At 40.0% G+C, this 17509-nt stretch overlaps 1 protein-coding gene across 4 annotated transcripts in view; it reads left to right on the top strand.

Annotated features, from left to right (window-relative positions):
• tnr (tenascin R (restrictin, janusin)) overlaps positions 1-17509 on the top strand; it is a 211824-nt gene that overhangs the window by 63752 nt on the left and 130563 nt on the right. For all 4 annotated transcript variants that reach the window (XM_086273408.1, XM_086273406.1, XM_086273409.1 and 1 more), the window contains exon 2: positions 3847-3899. The gene's annotated coding sequence lies outside the window, so the exon portion shown is untranslated. The remainder of the gene's footprint in view (positions 1-3846; positions 3900-17509) is intronic.

A 17509-nucleotide genomic window follows, 5' to 3' on the forward strand; every position in this document is an offset into this window, starting at 1 on the left:
ATACAGAGTTGAATATGTGCAAAACAAGTGGCATTTATATACAGTGTGGAGTGCATAATGTTGAAGTTCCAGTAGTGAAGCTGAGGTGTCTATGACGTGTTCAGCAGTCTGATGGCCTGATGGAAAAAGCTGTCTCTCAGTCTGCTGGTACGGGACCGGATGCTGCAGAACCTCCTTCCTGATGGAAGCAGTCTGAACAGTTTATGGCTGGCGTGACTGGAGTCCTTGATGATCCTCCCCACTTTCCTCAGGCACCGCTTCCTGTAGATGTCTTGGAGGGAGGGAAAAAAAGAAAAAGAAAAAGAGTAATTTGTGGGCCTATATCTCCCTTGAAAGGATAATAACTAATTCTGATGGAGATTGAATGTACAATCATTGGCACTTCTTTAATTATACCTTGCTAGTACCGGGTTGGTCCTCCGTTTGCTTTCGGAACGTCTTTGATTCTTCGTGCAAATTTATCAGCTACACATCCATAGTGCAAATTTCCTGTTCTACTACATCGTGGTGCTTTCTTGGACTGAGACCAACCAACTTGAGATGATCTGAGCTTTGTGACCCGGTGAAGCAGACATTTTATTACTGTTTCTAACATTTTTAGGATTTTTAATAAGACCAATATGAGCATTCACCATTGTGGACAGAAAATAAGGAACAGTGCAAGAGGTACGCAGAATGGTGTTAGTGCACTCACTGTGGTAATGGGTTTCTGTTTGAGTAAGTGATTGCAAAATTCATAAGTTTTCTTCTTCAGTGTGTATACTGTACTGACAAAGATGTGTTAAGTGTAGTGCATGTAGCAGCTGCTGTCTGCTTCCAGTGCCAGATTTCAGTCCTGGTGAGGAGCCAAAGGATTCTCTTGGTTCCAGCATATCACTGTGTTTTTCTGTTTTCAGGGACTTAGCTGGTGCGAAAATCAGCCAATCATCTTCCCCGCTTTACCACTGCGATTTTTTTTTTCTTCTTGCCTTTGTCTCACCTCCCACACGCTTCTCTCGTCTTCCTTTCTTGTTCTGTCACTTGCTCCCTCAAGCTGTTGGATGTCCCCAGGAATTAATGAAGTGATAAAGTGACAGCACACACACACTCACAGAATTATTTCCATCACTTGAGGAGACATTACACTGACTTACATTAACTTCTCACTGGCCTACAGTAATATTAACTATGGCTGCTGCTTGCCTTAACCTGAGTCTAACCTGACCACAAACCCAAATCAAACATTACTATTAACAAAAACTACCGATTCTCTGCGGAGAATTGCTTTTGTGGACCACCACTATGGAAATTTGTAAACAAATCTATTTCTTCACAACATGAGTACACACACACACACGCACACATTGCCTCGTTTTCTCACCAAAGGCTCAGTCAGCTGCAGCAGCAGATGTAGCTGGATATGTGTCAGATATCCCCCCTCTCCTACACTCTGAGCGCAAGTGAATTTATAATTTATATTCACCATCTGCATATGTCCTTATTTATGTCTCCCTGAGATATTTTAAGGGTTCTTTACCTAAACAAAATAAAATCACTTCCTGTAAATGGTTTGCTGGACTCAGAACATTTGGAAGAGCAGATGCACCCCGATGTAGTTTAAGGTTGGATCATAGCTGGAATATAACCTTCTTTCCATGCTGTTTTGGGAGCATTGTCACTCTGAAAAATTAGGCCAATCAGATGCTTTCCAGGTGGTATTGCATGGTGGATTAAATCTGATGGTACTCTGTTTTGAGCCAAAAATGTCAAATTTTGATTCTTCACAAGACCTGTTGCCACTAATTTTCAGTCAAGTACTCGTGTAATTTGTCATACTTTAGCCTTTTCTCCGTGTTTTCCTTCCTTTAGAAAGCTTTTTTACAGCCACACTTTCACTGAGATCTTTGTTAGTGCAAAAATACTATTATGTGTCAGTCAAACTGTGTTATCGATGGTATTTTTTGTAGAACGAACTAAAGAAATGGGAACAAATGATGTGTTTTTGAAACAGGCTGTTAGTGACAAAGTGCCTAAAGACACTTTAAATTTGGTTCCTTGCTAAGACACGACACTGGTTCATTTCTTAAGGTCGATGCCTTTTCTGTGCTTGAATAAATCAAAGGTCATCGTTAAGAGACCTAACAAACAAACAAACAAACAAAACATTTCTCTGAAAATGATTAGGTACAACACTTGGACTCAAAATGAATGAAAACTGAGCCAGTATCCAAAAATAGTCTAGCTCCTTTTAAGCTTAAGTCATTGCAAGTGATCCTATTATTTTTTCAGTTGAGTTTAATTGAATTAACATTACCTTTTTGTCCTCGTCAGCTGGTAAAATGCGAGGTGTCATTCAGTGAGGGAGATGAGAGCGGGACAAACTCTGAAACACCGTGATTTTCGAAAACAATCAGAGCCCGTCTCCACAACTTTGACTCGTTTTAAATCATTTTTATTTTTCGTCCCCGCCTTGCCTGCCCAGCTTCTGTTGAGAGTGTTAGAAAAATCAAATATGCTCAATATGGAACACTTTGTGTGCTGCCTTGATATTTATTTTCTAATTTGGAGCCAGTTATTTCCAATTGAAATGTATCTGTATATTATATTTTTCCCCGCCCCAAGTCTTTAAGCGTGTTAGCTCAGCACTGAGCTTAGACAAATTTCATCTTTCTAACATCAGTGTAAATTATTAGTTTATTTCACCAAAGTATCTGCTTTTGTGCCATTTTCTCTCTGTCCTTGTGACTGTTCAATTTTCATGTTTATTTGTGTGCATTGAGACAGATTGAATGGGAGTATGGAGCTTTGCAGAGTGACCTCCGGTTCAGCTGAAACCCCTCGGGGGGTTGGATAGCAGCTGTGCATGTGTGTGTATGTTTTTATGTGCATGCCTCTGTAAGTGCACACAAAAGCACCTTAACTTTATATTTAATAAACACTTGAACTTGACCAAAAACTGATTGTTAGTCTAAGTGCTTGGAACAATATAGCAGGATAATTAGTATCATGAGAGGAGCTCATGAGACGAGTGCCTTATGCAACAGGAAAGGTTACATCCTGTTGTACTTCACCAGGCACACGTACGTAAACAATACCTGCATCCACTAAGTGTGTCAAGAGCGAGCATCAAGTGCTGTCTCGTCTCTCAAGTGTAAAACTTTTACTGTCTCTCAGAACTATTAAAAATTCTAATTAACTCTTGACCATGCTGTTTTTGTTCCATCTTGTTTCATATAAGCAGGTAATGCTGTAGTATTCTTACACAGTACACACTGACCAGGCACCGTGTGGACATTACACGATGTATAAAGACAAATCACAGACTCTTGAAGTATAAGCCGACCTATTTATTAAAAAATGGAGATGGACAATAAATCCCAATTCATTTCAGTTAGATCTCAAACTCTAGATCAGGGGTCTCCAACTCCAGGCCTCGAGGGCCGGTGTCCTGCAGGTTTTAGATGCGTCCTTGATCCAACACAGCTGATTCAAATGGCTAAATTACCTCCTCAACATGTCTTGTAGTTCTCCAGAGGCCTGGTAATGAACTAATCATTTGATTCAGGTGTGTTGACCCAGGGTGATATTTAAAACCTGCAGGACACCGGCCCTCGAGGCCTGGAGTTGGAGACCCCTGCTCTAGATCTTTGGTCCTTTATTCTGTTGTTTTCTTCTGTCGAACATTTTGACATAGATAGACTTTTAACAATAGATAGCGGGCTCACTGAGGAGAGGAAATCTGTATGCTTCTATAATTGCCAGATCGAATGGATTTGAAGAATACCAAAGAAGGGACAAAAAGAAAAAATATATGTATTTTATGGTATGTTTAAGTAATTTACAACCTCTCTCTTTTTCTCTTGACAGCATCATCCCAGGGACCAACACTAAAACAATCAAGTCCAGTTTGTGCTTTCCAGGTGAGTTGGAACTTCAAACGAATGCTACGGCATGTGTTTGTGTGTGTGTGGTTCTCTCTGTTGTTGTTTTTTTCCTCTACTGCTTATGTAAAACGACTTCAAATAAAAGATATAAAATGCATTCACAAATGCAATGAAAACCGAGGTGCAAACTTTGGAGGGTTTTCCAAAAGTTGTGTGCTGTATACGTCAACGTTCTAGACATACTTTGGCTTTACAGTTCACTCTCTGGCCAGCTACAGCAAGGTGTGCAGCAACATGATGAACATAGTACAATAGGACAATAGCACAACAGTGCTTAACAAATTTATTCAATCACCACCCAGTCTAATGTTTATGCCACAGCTACTCTAAATTAACAGTATTGATAATTACCAAAATATTTTTTAATAATTGCTGATCCACCAGTGTGTGCAGGCTCCTTAATCTTCAATCAGTATGATATTTTTAATGCAAAAATGTATTTATACATGAATTATTATTGTATTATTATTATTATACAGTCGTTAACTTACATTCCTGAACAGAAAAATTACTTGATTAATTTATCTGAACTCAAGTGTGCCGGCTCAAATTTGGACATAAAAATGTGAACTCAGTTTGTCATTTGTCTAACAAACAACAATATATGATACTGTTAATGCAGGGTATAACCGGCAGATGAAAAGATGATTCACTATTTTGAGAAATAAAAGCTAAAAAGTGAAGAATGACCTTTCCTCTCAGCATTGCCAAAATGAAGCTACTTCACATTGGTATTTGTGAAAACACGACAGTTTACTGTACTGGGTATACTGCAGAGTGTCCCTCCCTGCCACGTAAACACCCGCCCCGCAGCGATGCCTCATAAACACCGGCATCACAGCCACTAATACAACACATGCATCAAGAGCAAGAGGTGTTGTTAGGATCCGTTGGGGGCTCAGCCCAGTCAAAAAATCTTTAGAGTTCCATCTGATAATTGCAGTATTATTATGATATTTCAGTGTAAAATGAAAACAAGCTGTGAGGCACCGCAGTCTTGCAAAAGGTTTCAGTCAGGTGAGTAGGCTGCCTTTCACAATATGACTGCAATTTTCTCATTCAGCTTTCTTATTTATTTCTTTTATTTATTATTTATTTTTCAGCAGCAGGAGTAAAATCTTGAAGGAAAAGGGTCTTGGTGTTGATGAAGGAGTCATATGGTAGATTATATGTTGGTAAAACTTCAATTTTGAAAATTGGCCAACCCTGCTCTGATAGCGTCTATTTCTATTATGTGATAAAGGCTCCTTTTTCAACTGTGACATACTGTATTATATCTGTGCCTTGTCTATCTATATGATACTGTCCTGTCATCTGTCTGTTATGCTTCTCATTCTTTTTGCTGTTTTCATATTATCCTCTCCTCATCGTCAGTCAGCAGAAGGAATACAGTGAAAAGGAAGCAATCAGTGTTTGCCAACTAAAATGAGACAAATCTCTCATTTGATTACTCTATGGAGAAGTGCTATTTATCTATATATTACAAACATGGCTTAGCCAGTTTTCCCACACAGCAATAATCAGAAGTTATGCTTTTAATATGCGTTTTGTACATCGTGTGTCAAAGTCCTGAGCCAAAATCCATAATCCAAGGTTTTAATCTAACTCACAGATCATTTTACATTCTTATTAAAGTTCGTCTCACCCGGTTGTGGCTGTGATCTGCACAGCTCGCCCCCCGAACACTCCAAGTAGCACTCCACCTGAATAGACAGGCGTGTTTTGCAGCTTTAAAAGAACACGCATATTAAAACAAGTTTCAAGAAGATGAAAAGTTGATGCTGAAGGGAGAGAATTTCCACTGGGGTGTGAAAAAAAGCATGTATCTTTATAAAGTGTAAAAAGAGGCTGATGTATCCATTTGCCACGAGACAATTTCTGCCTTCAGAGGATGTAATGTGCATCGTCATTTTGATGCCGGAATCCACATACCTGCAGAGCTATGGAGTGATACTCCGGGATCAGAGGTTTCACACAATGTAGCACAATAGACTTAGTTTCTTTGAACCCCATCTCAAAGTAAAGGAGCTATTACCCGTTATCGGGTGAGTTTCAAGTTTCATTTTGATGTGCAGACAGTTTCGTGCTCTTAATGTTACTCAAAGATATTTTTTCTTAACTAAATGTTATAGAGGCTAAAAAACTTTTTTTCTATTAGAATAATGCAAATAAATGTTTGCATTATATACTATGTTTTTATTAATGTTTGCACATGTTTCAGAGATGAGTTAAAAAAGAAATGAGGGGTGGTTTAAGACTTTTGCACAATGCTATTATTATTTACCACTGCGGCCCTTAGTAAAGGCACCTTTTAACACCATTATTATAAGCAATAATGGTGAGAAAAATGTTTGATATTGATACAAACTAAGAAAAATGTTTGAGAACCATAAAGCTAGCTAACTGGTAGCTGAAGAGCCTCTTCTTAACCAACTTGAGCTTGTAGATGAGGCAGTGGGAGCTGTCATGTCCTGACTCATCAGCAGCTTCGGCAGCAGGAGACATCTCATCCTTCACCTCCTCTAGCCTCGCCTACACCTTGTTGCCATCATCCCTTTGTTCAAGCTTCACAGAAGCAAACTTTTACCCTCTTAAATAAACCATTGTAGCTTTCCTCATAGCTTATTTAAAAGGTCAGTTTACCATATTGTTAAAAAAAAGAAAAGAAATTGGTTAGAGTTGAACCTGCCCATAATTGAAATCTTGCATTGCTGAATTAGTACACTACTGATACTAGGAATGACAAGCCGTTGACCTACATATGCCGTTGACATATATATATATATATGTATATATATATATGTATATATATATATGTATATATATATATATATATATATATATATGTATATTATATATATGTATGTATGTATATATATGTATGTATGTATATATATGTATGTATGTATATATAATCCTTAAGTCACACTGAGTTCTTTTGATTCCTCAGAGGCATCCGATGGAAGACAAAACACTGCTCAGTAGACCATTTAACACTTTATTTTCACTTTGACAATACTTCTAGAAGGGAGATGCGTCCTGCAAGACACGTTGCCGCGGATCTCAATATGGTGACGGGCACCTGACAGTTTTATTACCGGGCACCCTATTCTAGTCTAAACAACAGCATTTCAGTAACTTAGATAAGATGGTTCCCTCTTATCTACTGCTCTACAGGCAAACATGGGCGAGAGTCTACGACTGGAGGACACCTATTCTAATGCCTTTATTATTCAGGCCTGTGTCCACTTAACACTACTCTATATGATTATATGGGCAGTTTTGATTAATATGAGATTAATATAAGGCACAGTAATAAAGCACTTCAGGTAAGATCATTCTAACACCTGTCAATACGATCTCATGCCAGGTGTATGGAATTAACATCTTATTAGTACCAGAGCGGTCATTCAAGGACGTATAATCTTTGACATGTAACATGAAAGCCTTTGTAAGTAAGATTTTGTACAAAAGGAACTCGATAGAGGATTTCAGTCATGACATCCTTTTCAAAGCAGTGAAGTGAATAGCTGCTGGGCATCACGGTCAGACTCAGTTATTATGTGATTTTGTCACTTATTCTAATAGACGTACTTAAATACACTGAAGTTTTTTAGCCAAAGGCTGTTGTAGATGAACAAATAGGTTCATAAAAACTCAACATTTTCTTTATGATAACTAGTCTTTAATTTAAACCAATTTTCATACTGGATGAGGACCAGTGTGTTACTCGTGCTTTAATCTGTGTATTTTACTTGTTCGAGTATCACTGTTTTGTAAAACTCTGTTTTGAGCCTACAGTGGGGGTGAGCAGGAAGGCAGCACTGCATGTTTGCCTTTCTAATTACTTCTCATAGGAACCCAGCTATTGATTGTTGCAAATGCTCATTGATTTTTAGCAGGACTCTACACTATCTGACGTTTGTGCTAAATACCAGGGGACGAATGACGTCAGTGGGCTTGTCTGTGACATCGGTTTATCTGTTTGCGGGTATGTGTGCGGAGGAAGAGGTATGCAAATGTGTCTGTGCATGCATTTTTTCTGTAGATTAAATGAGAATGGGCTTGTGTATCTGAGGAATAGGAAAGTTGCTGCATTTCTTTTGGCCCCGGAAGCCTAATCGAGAAGCATCGATCAAGCAAGGGGAAACAGCGTGCTTACTTGCACATTGAGATAGCCAAAAGCTATTGGCAAACTGTTTGTTCTCATTGGATAAAATCACAAGACTTGCCTCCCTGTGATTCTAAACAGATCACCATGTCAGAAGGTCAGAAGGGGTGCCACAATATATCAGCAGTCTCTTTCAATATTTTTAGTAACTAAATGTTAGGTGATGCCACAGTTCAATAACTACTTTAATTATCCATTAATGAATTCTGCTGGCATTGCAAGTTGAGATGACAGCATGTCAAGTACAAAGGAGTGCAAAGTAAGCATTAAAATACAAAATAAAGTTGTAGGCATAACCCCTGGCTGTTTAACTTCTTACAGTTGGCAAAATTACATCATTATTTACAAACTATATAGATCAGCAAACTGACTGAGTCCTCTAATACCAGGATTCACAAAGTACAGTCCATAGACCAGGTGTATCATTTTCATGTGAGCATGAGAAAACAATGTTGTGCTTCACATTATGTTTTTGTTTTTGACACTGATGAATTCAGCTGATACAAACACATTTAAAACAACTCATCTGTTAAAAGGCCTACCCCCCTGGTAACATTGGTTATCCCCTGGTTGATGGAGAAAAACGTGAGAAGTTAATGGCTATTGCTTAAAAACTGGTCACAGAGAAGTTGCTACACCAAAAATCTCCCCTCGATTGCGTCAGCTGCTAGCATATTGCTACAGCAGAGACAGGCTGCCCCTCCCTGAGCCTGAATCTGCTGGAGATTTCTTCCTGTTAAAAAGGTGTTTTTCCTTCCCATTGTTGCCAAGTGCTCACTCATAAAGGGTCATGTGATTGTTGGGGTTTCTTGGCCTACAGTATAAAGCGCCTTAAAGCAACTGGTGCTGTGAAGTGGCACTACTGTATATAAGAAAATTGAACTGTAAACTAACTACCAAGCCACGAAGTGTGATGCAAACCACAATGAAGCTGCAGCACTGCATACCTCTCTGTGACCAATTCCAACAAGTGCCAGCAAGCATTCACTCATTAGCCTGTTGAGAAATATGCACTTTTCCTTAGCAAACAGTGTTTATCAGGGGGTCAGTGACCAAGCTCTAGGCATGTGTGCATGGGGATTGAGCAACCACTCACTGGGGGAATACTCGTTTTTCCTTGGTGACCGGTGGTTGCCAGGCAGTCACTAACTGTTCCCAAAGCAGCCAGCCATCAAAACTTTAAGAACCCTCTTACAGTTTAGCACTAATGAAAGTGTAAAATGCTATCTGGTGTTTGTGTGTGACTACTTGATTAGACGCTGCATGGCCCCCATAGTGCTAGTAGGTATTCTAATTTTTTAAAATGCACACCAGTATAGCTATTGTTTCTCCGATGATTGCCACACCAACCAACAGTAATTGAGCCTGCAACTCTGACAGTGTTGCGTCAATCTATCAGTCTGTGATGGTAAGCTGTAAAAAAGCTAAGGTGTAAAGTAAGAGAACAACCAGTATAGTCCTGCAGTACATTGTTGAAGGAGGACTGGTGGATTTGGTGGTCATGTTTTTACCCAGAAGGCTCCACGTGTTCTACGCCAAGTTGGCACTGTCCTGGATTCAGTTTCTTGATTTTTCACATGACTTAGTGCACAGTGCACACTATATTGTATGGTGGATTTGAAAGATTATCATTGTCATCTTGATATGCACGACTTGTGGTAGCTTAAATCTTCTAATGACTGGGAATTAAAAAGAGATGGCTTGCTGACAAAAATGACTCAGTCTCTTTTGCACATAAACACCCCTCTGGAGTTGTACTGCTGCTTACTTTTTTTTTTACTTTGGTCTTTGGTTTTGTCCTGCCAGGATATCGCCTACTTTAATAGGAATTTGCCTATCATTGTTCCCTTATTCCTGTGAAGGGTTTTGAATAATGCATCATTCTGTTCTTCAACTTCCATTTGAATATATCTTTCTGGTCAGAAAAGAGAGAGTCTCTCTGTTGACTGAAAAATAAACACAGAGTTACAAAAGGCAAAGGGACAAAGAGTGAGGAAGGGTATAAAGAACGATAGCAACAAAAGGGCAGACGAAGAAAGCAAGAGACATATCAACAGCAAGAAAGATGGATAGAAAGGCTTATTGAGAGCGAGAGGGCCACACAGTGCAGCATCTGTATCAGGCTTCCAAAGGGTATCTAATGTGGTTTGCTTTGGTAATGAGACTGCCAGTCTTTTGTAATTTTCGGTGTTAGTTCAGTGCTCCTTGTGTCTTTTCTACACTGTGTACCTACATCACGTTCCTGATTACCGAGAGATTGGAAATGTTTATTTTTAGTTGTCTGAAACGTACATCGACAGACCGTGATGAATGGGAACAGTCCTCCATTGTGGCAGAAACAACAGTAGCAGAATTGACTGTAGCTTTGGGAATATTCCTGTCACTACTAGAGATGGACCGATCCGATATTACGTATAGGTATCGGTATGATACTGACCTAAATTACTGGATCAGATATCGGAGAAAAATAAAAAATGTAATCCGATCCATTAAATATCACGAAAGCACCTCACAAAACTTGCAACACGCCGTAACTCACCTCAGAACGTTAGCACGTCGGAGCAGTATGCATCACGTGATAGAGCGGCTGTGGCATGCGGGACCTGTCGGTGGTCTGGATAGCATTTGGAGCTTCGCTAGCAACCTGGCATTTCATCTCCGACAAAGTTATTCCCGAGAGAAGTAAAGCAAGTGTGTAAGTCCATCTCTGAATGTTTGTAAAGCATTCCTGCGTTAAGCTTAACAAGCGACTGCCTCTTCTTGTTGCTACTTCAATCATGAAACTGCTTAAATGATCAGCTGATCGGCTTTTCTGTCGCGAGTCCGTCTCTCTTGTTTGTTTTTGGCCCACTTTGCACCAGAAAGAGGAAACCAGCGGATAAACAACAGCAGCACGTTTAAGCTTGATAAGCTGTTGTTAGAATTTATTTAATATTACTTTCTACTCGAGGATCTTTTTCTACGTAGCTGACGGCTGGTAACTGTGCAGGGGCGGATCTAGCAAAGTTTAGCCAGGGGGGCCGATAGGGCATTAACAGGGAAAAGGGGGCACAAAGACATACTTTTCTTTCTTATTGGTAAATGGTAAATGGCCTGTATTTATATAGCGCTTTACTAGTCCCTAAGGACCCCAAAGCGCTTTACATATCCAGTCATCCACCCATCCACACACACATTCACACACTGGTGATGGCAAGTGTTACGGCCCTAGCAGGGCCTCCTCCTGAAGGTGCCTGTGTGAGCGTGTCCCACCACCTCTTCTGCCTGAGGTGCCACCTTTCCCTGTTACACAGCTGATTCACATCAGTAATTAAAAGTATTTAAGCCCAGGGAAAGGTGAGCTCTGGGCCTGAGTGCCATGAGTGTGGTTACAGCTAGTGAGCTGAGTGTGTTTGTGAGTGGTTACAGCTAGTGAGCTGTGTTATTGTGGTTTGCAGCTAGTGAGCTGCTCTCTTTCTTTTTGGCTTACGTTTTACTTTATTGACCACGCCTGAGTTTTGTTTGTTTTCTTAAATGGTGATAGCGGCTTGTCTGTCTCTTTTAGTTGAGCTACTTTAATAAAACTCTTTGATTTAACCCTTTTGCCTCCTTGACCTGACCTGGACACTTTTTGTTACTCCCCCCTCACCGCCTAGACCCCTCAGGGGAACGTAACACAAGCTACATTGTAGCCACAGCCACCCTGGGGCGCACTGACAGAAGCGAGGCTGCCGGACACTGGCGCCACCGGGCCCTCTGACCACCCCCAGTAGGCAACGGGTGAAGTGTCTTGCCCAAGGACACAACGACCGAGACTGTCCAAGCCGGGGCTCGAACCGGCAACCTTCCGATTACAAGGCGAATGTGGCGTGGGTGTGGTCCTTGGCCAGCTGCAGAGGAGGCGTGACGCAGTGAGCTCCCGGGGCGGCGCAGGGGCGGGGTGAACAGGTGTGCTGGGATCTGACAGTGATTGTGTCTCTTTATGTGTTGGCAGTGACAGACGGAGACGGAACGTGACAGCAGAGAAAGAGAGCGCGGAGTATATGTGTCCACTACAACCCGAGCTTAATAAAAAGTTCTGCACTGTCAAAAGTCGCTCCGGCTGGTATTTCTTGGGTCCACCGTTACACTGGTGCCGAAACCCGGGAGCTCACTGCGTCACGCCTCCTCTGCAGCTGGCCAAGGACCACACCCACGCCACAGCGAACTCCCAACTCTTGAGCCACGATCGCCCCATCTCATTTAAAATGTCTAGCTTTTAATAAATAATTATCTGACACCCAAAGTTTTAATTTGATGTAAAATGAATAGAAGTCAATTACTATATATAGTGACTATTAAGTCTAATATATATACCCTAGTAAGCTATAGTACTTTTTCCTTTGGGAAGGTACCATCTGTGCAGTCTGCAATTTTGTTGAAGAAAGATGTTGAATCTATTTAATATTTCTTGAAAAATAATTGATTTCTGTGCATTTTTTTTCCACACTGCATCAAATTAAGGTTGATTACGTCGATTAAGCATCATGAGGTGGAACGTGAGGGGTGGTTCCCTATTTTTTATTTTTTTATTTTTGTTGTTGCTGGGAGTTGGAACCCTATTAGTTAGGTTGCTTAATATTTACGCTAAGTACTCTTTAAAATACCAGAATAGGGAGGATGGTGTAGGTTTAAGTTTATTAGATTGATCAGTATTGCTGAACTATGAAATATTTTTTTTTGCATACAGGTATAACAGAATAGCTTTAGTGTAGTTGTTGTTTTAAACTTGAGTATGAACTTATACAAAATGCAGCAAGATATTTTAAAAAACAGTTTTGTTGATTAAAAAACACTATATCGGATTCATATCGTATCGGCAGATATCCAAATTTATGATATCGGTATCTGTATCGGACATAAAAAAGTGGTATCGTGCCATCTCTAGTCACTACATCCAACTTTGAAAAAAATTAGCTCTGTTTGCTTAAAATTGGTGATTGTTGTTGTTTGATCATTTGTGACATGTGTTCAGAAGGATTGGAGAAGAATTGAACAGTCTAAGATTGATTGAGGTTCGGAAAAGGCAGCGGTCATGAAGTCAAAAACGACTTCACACACAGGTTTGCTTTCTTTGTCTTATTGAAACCAGAAACTTGCCACACCCAGTACAAAGGATACAAAGCCTGGAATATGTACTGCACCTCTAACACCACCCTCTAAGTATTGTGTGTAAAACACGCTAAAGGTTTTCTTACATTTCTGATTTTCCAAGTTTTCATTTGGTTGGGATTGTCTGGTTTACTTCAGAGAGCTGTTGTTTGTAGGGCACAGAGAATTGCCTGTAGATCAATAATTAAAAGTTCAGCAGAGCATATTTTAAGCCCTGATCTGTTTTTTTTCAGGGGGATTCGAGGAGTATGTGTGTGTATCTAATTATCTGTCAAAGGAAGTATTTGATACAGCTGCAATGGATCAATCAGCAGTTCCCCTGATTGGCTTGACTTGGAACCGAGCAAAGTCAGTTTTAATCGATATTGACAGCTGCCATAATTTTATCTTCGTATCAGCTTTTGATGAGTAAAAAGTTCCTGTACTTCTGGAGACTGTTTTAAAGCATCACCAAAATTAAATGCAGTGCATTTTATGCAGAGGCCAAAAGTACTGTATATAGTATATCCTTATCCATCCTATATAGCATTGGCACTGGCCCATCCTATCCATTTGAGTGACAGCAGATAATCTCTAGCTCCTCTGCTGTCACATGGGGTTTTGATACATCAGTCTCAGCAGACACCTTTTTTTCTAAATGTTTTTCGACTTTTGAGTCCCCTTAACTGCTAGTTTTTAAAGATATTTTTGGCCAGTGGAAATTGCAAGCTGGTGCTGGCTGAATGTCATAGACTGTGATTTAATACTAGAACCGCTGGGGGAGCGGTCAGTCCCCTCCACATCCTGTAACAACATCATCAACAGCAAAGAAATAATTTTATAAAGAAGTTAAGATGTGAATTTAAATTCTTTAGGGGTTTTATTTGTTTTACAAATGATTTGAATTATTTAAACCATAAAGTTTAAATAAATTCTACTATCTACTAATAAACAAAAGGTATACTAAACAACACAATAACTGACAGTGTTGGGAAGGTTACTTTTAAAATGTGTTCCACTACAGATTACAAAATGCATGCCCCAAAATGTATTCTGTAACGTATTCCGTTACGTTACTCAATGAGAGTAACGTATTCTGAATACTTTGGATAACTGAATATATTATTATGCTTTTTAAAACTACATGAATGTGATTTATTACTATTACTGAAGGTCCGTGGCTCCAAACCATAGTAAAGAGACCTCTGGCTCATTACTACGTGGGTTCTGTGTCGGGCTCATAACCGAAAAATAGCTTTACTTTGTTGTCTTGTTGTTGTTTGGGGGGAAAACACGAACACAGCGTACAGTCGAGTCTTAATAGCTTACTTACAACTGGGCTCGTCAGGCACTCTTCTTGGCTGCAGTGGTTGTTATTATATTTACATGCTTCCAGCTCCCGTTTCTGCTCGATGACAACTTGTACTTTTCCATTCTCCTTTTTCTCCCTCCTCGCGCTCACAGACCCATAACGTGTATGGCAGTCCATTCTCCCTGCAGCACGGACTACACTGCCCATGAGGCTACATTCTTTAGGGCAATGCCTGTAACACTCTGCCTATTAGCTTAGTACAACAACAACAACAAAAAAGCGCTCTCTCACTCAGGAAGCACGCAGTCGCAGAGAGAGCACGCCTGTAACCACGGCAACCGTAATGCTGCCGCCTGGAACAACAGAACGTAGCTGTCAAACAAAACCCAAACAGTCCTGACCCGTGACAATATGAAACAGGAAAATACCGCCATGTAATCCATTTATTTCAACAAAGTAACTGTATTCTGAATACCACCTTTTTAAACGGTAACTGTAACGGAATACAGTTACTCATATTTTGTATTTTAAATACGTAACGGCGGTACGTGTATTCCGTTACTCCCCAACACTGATAACTAACATGTCTAAATTATCCAATTATTGTAGGAGAAGAACATTCTGGAGAATGTGTCGTATTTAGTTACTCTAAAATACAGAAGGTATAAAAAAACAGAGCGCTCACTGTGAAACAGATTGAACTGATCGGCGTCTTCATTTTAAAATTTAAAAAATAAAATAAGGAAATTAAGTCTGTAAAGGTAGAATTTAAAAAAAGTATAATCTCATCCATATCTGCCTCCTCTTCATCAGACCTGTAGCCTCTCTCTACACTCCTCCATGCCTCAAATCTGCTGCCCTTTACCTCCTCAGACCTAAAACCCGTCCGATTTGCTCCAGATTTCACTCTTCATTTACTCCGATTAGTTCTACACACTCTAGACTGTTTTCCTGCCGCTCTGCACAGGCAGCAGCCACCTACTTCCACCATACCCTCCACTGCTCTGATCCCAACAATTATTCATCTTTTATCAAACTACAGTTCTTCAAATGTTTATGAATTAATCACATCTAGATAGCTCTCACTTATATTCAGCATGGTTTCACATCAAATTGTTGCTAAACAATAAGTGTTGTACTAACAACACCAGGGAAGCGGTTGCATGGATTAATTTCGATGTGGTCAAAATGACATCCTCTGCCGTTCTAGGTATAAGCAGTTGTATATCTTTTAGGAAAAGTCAAGATATTTGATAATTGAGTTTTATTTTAACAGGGTTACATGTTTTTTTTTTATGTCACATGATTAAAATAACCTCCTTGGTATTTCTAATGTTAAGAAGTTGCTTCAGTGTGACAGAACAACAATGTAGCTGATTCACTTTAACTTCAAGTCCAGTTAAAAGTGAAGATCTTTCTTAAACTCCTATGATATTATCTAGTTTTACTTTAAATCAGATCTAAGTTAAAGAACTCTTTCCCATTGAGAACTGCTTCTGTACTCTACTGTACTCTATCATTTCTAATTTCCCGTCCACTTTTCCCCTTTAATTCCTTTATCTTCATTTCAGGCATCTGACACGAAGGTATTTCTCTCCGTTAAGTTGAGGTCTCTTTTCTTCCTCTCACTTCCACTCTATTTCTCTGCCTTTCTTCTCTTGCTGCTCACTTCCTTTTTTCCTCTAAGAAGACAAAGTCAAATGGCCCAATAGCATTTAATTGCTGTGGTTTTTATGTGGTCTGCTGAGAAGTAATAGCCACTCAGCACTTCTGTCCATAAGATAGATGCTGCCGATGCTTGTCTGGGAGTTGCAGTGTGGGAGCATACCCAGTGGCTCAGGAAAGTGCAGGTGAAGTAATAAAAGAAAATGGTTCGCTGGGAGGGAGGGGGGAAAAACCTCACAATGGATTTCATTTTCTTATTGGAAACAAGTCACCTTGGGTCATGCACACATGAATTTGCACACACACAGATAGACAAATACGAATCCACATGAACACACGGACAGCCGCAGCAACACACCGACCACACAAACAGGGGTCAGAGAGAAGCGGCAACTTGTTAGCAGCAACCATTGGCTGTGACCAGTCCAATAATGCAATCTGCTCTTGCTGTTGGACAGGCCACCATATGGAAGCGGCCGTTGGGTGAGTCAGACCGCCGTAATAATGGAAACAGCAGGAAATCAGAGGGATTGCCTGGATCCATCCTGTATTTGCCCCATCTCTGGTGTCACAGGCTAGACACAAACCCACTATTTCAAACAGGCAAAAACATTAGAATAGCATGTCCTCTTCTTCCTCTGTGAATGGGCTCTATCAATTCATCACACTTCTTAACACCAGGGCTTTTTTTTCAGGGGTGGCTGTGCACATAAGCCCAGCTGTTCTGTGTACAATCAATGGCACTGAGTCTTACCTTGGTGGGCATAAATCTGTGCATTCAACAAAAAATGCTTGTTATTATTAAGTAAATACACCCCAATTAGAAAAAAAAAAAAAAAAAACACATGTTAGCTACATTTTTCCAGGGTTGGCAAAAAATCCTTTATAAGGAAAAAAAAACCCTGAGAACAAACAACATTATAAGATAATAATTGTTAATGTAATTAATGTAATTAATAATTAAAAGCATATGCAGTACATATACAACTGAAAGGTTTCAGGGTGGCGTCTTTAAAAATGAAACGCATGTGCCTGATTTCGCATACATCTTCTCTTGAATCTCTGTGCTGCATTCAGCACTGCCCCAATTTTAAAACCACTTTATAGTAGTCCTGTTGTGTCCACTTGCACTTGTCTCTCAGCTGGAATTCCTTCAGTCTATCAAAACAAAAATCCTTCAACTCGATTCTCATCAGCAGGGAGGGTCCAAAAAAATTGCAAGGAGCCAAATCTAACAGGATGACAAGTGGTGAACAAAAGATAGTCTCTCCTGTGGGGACCAATTCATAATGCAGAACCCCTAGTGTATGCTGAACACAAGCAAACATA

Source organism: Aulonocara sp. 'chitande type north' Nkhata Bay, linkage group LG18 (assembly GCF_057382095.1).
Source record: "Aulonocara sp. 'chitande type north' Nkhata Bay isolate Kocher_YH1m ecotype deep benthic linkage group LG18, A_spYH_male_GT1.1, whole genome shotgun sequence".
NCBI classification, from domain to species: domain Eukaryota; kingdom Metazoa; phylum Chordata; class Actinopteri; order Cichliformes; family Cichlidae; genus Aulonocara; species Aulonocara sp. 'chitande type north' Nkhata Bay.